Source organism: Mus caroli, chromosome 1 (assembly GCF_900094665.2).
Source record: "Mus caroli chromosome 1, CAROLI_EIJ_v1.1, whole genome shotgun sequence".
In the NCBI taxonomy this organism is placed as follows: Eukaryota; Metazoa; Chordata; class Mammalia; order Rodentia; family Muridae; genus Mus; species Mus caroli.
The window spans coordinates 10,680,375-10,685,539 of NC_034570.1; the positions used below are offsets into that span (position 1 = coordinate 10,680,375).

Consider the following 5,165-nt stretch of genomic DNA (forward strand, 5'->3'; position numbering starts at 1 on the left):
ACATCTGCAGTATAAAAAGGAAACCTGAAAGTGGCCAACCATTTGTTAAGCTGAACTTTCAAGTTGTTTGAAGGGTGTTTTGACTGAACAATTAAAACACATTGTTTAAGTCTCATTACCACAGGAGGGGGCAGGCAGTTTATAAATATCTACCTTTCATGAACAATAGAGAGGTATTTCGAAAAGAAAGAATGTTGTTTTTGAAGGAACCAGAAACAATTCTGGTATCAACTTATGTTCTGTGTTGATCTCTCTAACTTGTCCAAATTGTTCAGCTGGTCTGAAAATTAAAAATAGACATTTACTTTTCTCTTTAAAAGTAAGGCCAAATATCAAGTAGATTAGCGACTTTTGCATTGTATTTCATTTTCTCATTATAGTTTTAATTTTTAATCTGTTGAAAAACCTGGAGTTTGGCAAGAAGTTCAGATTTTTTTTCCCCTGGCTAAGATAATAAATTTGGTCATGGAAAAGAATCCATTTCCAGACTATCTCAGATATTTGTCATCATCCTTTTACAAATTCATTGTTGATTCATGATTCATACAGTGTGTGAAAATGTTCATTCATGAGTGACCTTGTCCAAGACATTATCTAATAAAACAGCTGGTACTCTTGTTTAGATTCATCCTGAACTACAAAAAGAGTTCACAATTCTCACAAGACTTTGGCCTACCATTGTTTTAAACAGAGAGTCTGAATCCTTCATTTCAGTCATTTACCCTATTATCTGTTGGTGTAATTGATGAAAGCCTTCACAGGAGGCATAGGCAGCCTTTCCAGAGATCAGCTGACTTCTAAGTTACATGATTGGTTTAATGTCAAACATTTTTTAACTATCTAAATGAATCTAAATCATGTCATTCATTATTTTATTTGTATCTCTCTGTTTAGATAACACTATCCATTTGCCCAAAGCATAGACAGACTTGAATTTATAGTCCTGTTAATTCTGGAAAGTAATTCTGGAAGTGTATAAAAACACAGAATTACAAGAGTCTGCTTGTAAATGGTAAACATTTCTGAACATAATCAGATACTGTTTACAGCTGTCTCTCATGTGCAGGTGTATTGTGGGAAAGTAACTTGCCACTGAAGTCCCATAAGTACCTTACTTCTGATGGTCACATAGCAAGAGATTAACAATGCTGTATCTCCTTTCAGTCCAATAGCTCTCATATTTCGTACTCTCATCCTGCAGGAATGCAGTAGAATGGGAGGACATTCGCACAAGCCCTCAGTAATCCTTGTGCTCCGGGATGATTCACAGGAGAACTCAAACTCAGTTTTTTCATGTGTTCCAAGTTAGGTTTTGCTAACACAGGCATCACCCTTGAACTTGTTATCTGCTGAGGTATGGAGTTCCCTGCTTCACTCAAGGACACAAGGTGAGGAATGTGGCCACTTGCCATTTCTGTCTCAACATTGAGCACATGTCTCTGTATCTCATGTTCAGCCTTAAGATCATTTCAATCATAAATGACTCAACAGACAGGACAGTAAATCACTGAAGTATCTATCAAAGGTAAAAATGAACGTGCTATTCACTTCCTACAGGACCGTGTTGTGACCAGAACCTTCCTCACAATGACAAGACTTAAGTATTCAAAGAGCCTAGCTCGGATCTCCTACACACAAATTATTTAAAAAAAAAAAACTAAAGACACATTTTTTGTTAGTATAGTATATTGATAGAAAATCATTTATTTTTTCAGTGTGTGTGTGTATGAGGGGGGCACATATACAGGAACACACTCACATGCACAAACAGGAGTGCACATGCTCTTGAGAATCAGTTCACTCTTTCCACCATGAGTTCCAGGCTTGGGGGCAGGTGGAGTTACTGTTTACTTTTAATTTAAAATGGGATCCTTATGTGTATTATAAGTATAAACAGTTAGTAAACAGCTTTCATACATATCTATAACATCATACAGTTTTATTCCAAAATATCTATATGCCATCAAAAATCTTTATAAAGAAAATTTGTGTATCTTGCAAGAAGACGTTTGTCACTTTCTGAGGGTGTAAGAGTACTGAGATTTCAGGGCAAAGATATTACAACCTAGTTAAAGCTGAGATTTGAGAAGGAAAAGTGCACAGTGCATCCAAGTGAGAAAGGGCATCCAGAGTTTTCTAATACCAAGGGCTGAATGTGACCTTAAAGTTACTAAGGACTGACTTCATAGTGTGTCTGTGTGTGTGTGTGTGTGTGTGTGTGTGTGTGTGTGTGTATGTGTGTGTGTTTGTCTAGGTTATATACACTCTTTGGTTCAGATGTCTACAAGACTTTGAAAACCATTAGCTCCCAGTGGAAGAGACACTGAAAGTTGGGGTGTTTCAAAGTGAGGGTCTGCCAGGGATCTGTGTGGACCTTCTGAGATGATTGAGCAGATAGCCCTGTTGGAATGGGTCAGAAGAAGAGGCTGAAGTCATCACTTCACTTGCTTAAATCAATGATTTTAATACTCCAGGTGCTAGGTTTTCAAAAATAAAGCTAAAAGGAAGGCAATGAGAAGATACAGAACCTTTAATGCCCAGCTAAATTCAGAGAAAATATAAAATGGGGAAAAGGCTAACAGAACAAAGAGAAAACATCTATTAATGTGGTATATGTGAAATTAACTGAAAACATTAAGTGTCTAAATTAATCAGTGAAAGGAGTTGTTAGAGGAGTCTTGGCTACTTGTTATTTACAAGAGAGCATAAATGTGAAGACACAGATTAAAAGTGAAATGTAACTACCCACCACCCCTTCTTCTTATAAAACTACAGAGTAATGGCATCAGGGTCAGTTAAAGTATGGGTTCCAAAGAGAAATGTTGTTGGGAATAAAGTGAGATGTGATAGAAGGACTGTTAAGTTTTCATGTAACCATGACAGTCCAAACAAAGGCCTAGGCACTTACTACCAAAGTTTCAAGGTATATGAAGCAAAGAGATAAACCTACGATCATCATTAGTGGCTTCACTGAGCCATGGAATTGTTGGGAGGCTGTGGTAGCTTTAAGAAGTAGAACTCATTAGAAGTTTTCAGGACACACAGTGTGATCGCTTTTTTGTGGATGGCTATTCTTGGTTGAATTAACTAAAATCGAGCAGTTGGGTACATCTGTGAGAGTATTTTTTTCCCTTCAATAAATCATTTTAAGTGGAAAGACCCACTTTTACTCCAAATCTTTTGAAGTGACAAGATCCACCTTTAATCTAGATCTTTTGAGGTGCAAAGATCTTTAACCTCTCATCTAGGACAAGGAGGAAAGGAGCTTTGACTCTTTGCCTGTTTGACTTAGCTCTCACCGGCAAGTCCATTTCTTCACAGGCCTACTTCTTTGGGATTCCAATGCATACGGAAGACCAGCTGAGACATACTGCCTTCCATACGGAACAATTACTGGATTGTAGAACCTTCTGTTTGCAGGCAGTCATTGTTGGATAAGCTGGACTATAGCCTGTAAGTCATTCTACTAAATCCCTCTCTCTTTCAATATGTGTGTGTGTGTGTGTGTGTGTGTGTGTGTGTGTGTGTATGCATGTGTGTTCATTCTATCATTTCTTTTCCCCTAGAGAATGCTGACTAACACATGTGGAACCACACCATTGAAGAGACTATTAGGACCCTGAGTCCTCTTTCACTTTGTTTCCTGGTTGTTGTGAAGTGAAGAGCTTTCTTTTGCAACGTGCTCCACACCATGACATGCTGGCCTTGCCAGAAGTCCATGAGCAGACCATAAAGTAAAACCTTCAAAACTACAAGCCAAAATAATAATTCTCTGGTTATTCCTGGTTCTTTTCTCTTGTATTTGTTACAGGGACAGAAACTGAATCCAGTGATAAACATAAATGGTTGGCCAGACCTACTATTTACTCTTCTGTTTTCTGCTCTGCTTGATGTTCTCATCCCTCTGACTTCATTGCCACCTATGGGTTGTTTAAATATTTTAAATGACTCCATCTTATATAAAGTGCTTCTGAGTGTTTCTCTTTGCAGTCTTTTATATTGCTCACCCAGACTGTAATAATATAAACATATGACTTATAGTAACAACGTAGTAGTCAGCCACTTTGAAAGGACTGTGAACTTTGTTTATATCCATTTCCCTCCCCCACATTAAAGAATCACTGTCTTCACGTGAGAAGTAATATAATTCTTGCAGAAATTTCATGTGATTATCAACTCCTATGAAGAAGCATGACCTGCTGGTTGTGCCCATAGTATTATTCTTTCTGTCCTTGGACTCCATTTAGATAGTAATAAAATCTTTTGTCTTCATTTGTCTTCATTGGGTTATCTCCCCACCACTGTAGCAGGATGGTTTAATTGTATGCAGACAAACCACCTAACAGTTCAGTTCTCCCGATGTTGATTGCTTCTAATGACCGATCTACTATTAATTAAATTATGGTTTTCCTCAGATAAAGTCAGATTTCTGTGGCTAATTTCATACTTTTTCTTTCCCTTAATTTTCAGAGGTTTAAATATGATAAGCTTTCAGCGTGGATATCTTTGAGTTTATCCCATTGCTTATTGTTCTGTTTCTTAGATCTATAGATTTTGCAAAATTTGACAATAGGTTAGCCATTGTCTCTTCAAATATTCTTTGAGCCACATTTTCTGATTCATTTTTTCTGAGACTCTAATAGAATGGACCTCAGATTTTGAAGACCATTACAACTCTATCTATTTTCTCCTTATTGCTCAATTTGCTTGAATTGGGTTATCTTGCTTTTGAGTTTTTTGCCAGTCTATTATTTTCATTCTGGCAGCAATGGTGCTTCCCACAGCTAAGATGAGCCTCCCCACCTAAGTTAATCCCATTCAAATCATTCCCCACAGGCATACCTGTATCTCCTAGGTGACTCTAAATCTTGTCTAGAGTCCCAGTTGACAAACAATGTGAACCATCATAGATATTGGAAGGTTTTTTTTTTTTTTTTTTTTTTTTTGTTAATTTTACATTGTTGCAGTTTTAATTTTATTTCAAATTCTCCATTTGGTTTTTTATTTTAATTTTGCGGATGTTTTCCAAGAGACGCTGTGATTGAGTGTTTCATAACCTGTCTACCTGTTTCATCTTGGTACATGCATTAACTGATGGCAATTTCACATTCAAATTAGTTTTCCCTCTTCTTGGTGTTATGTCTGGTATTTTATGACCTCTATCA

General features: G+C 37.0%; 1 long non-coding RNA gene across 1 annotated transcript in view; it reads left to right on the forward strand.

The window, feature by feature from the left end:
* Window positions 1–3,979, forward strand: part of LOC110297208 — a 22,939-nt gene extending 18,960 nt beyond the window's left edge. Inside the window, exons 3-4 of the long non-coding RNA XR_002378256.1 lie at window positions 1,306–1,388; window positions 3,567–3,979. This is a non-coding gene — a long non-coding RNA (uncharacterized LOC110297208). The remainder of the gene's footprint in view (window positions 1–1,305; window positions 1,389–3,566) is intronic.
* The last annotated feature ends 1,186 nt before the right edge of the window (window positions 3,980–5,165 follow it).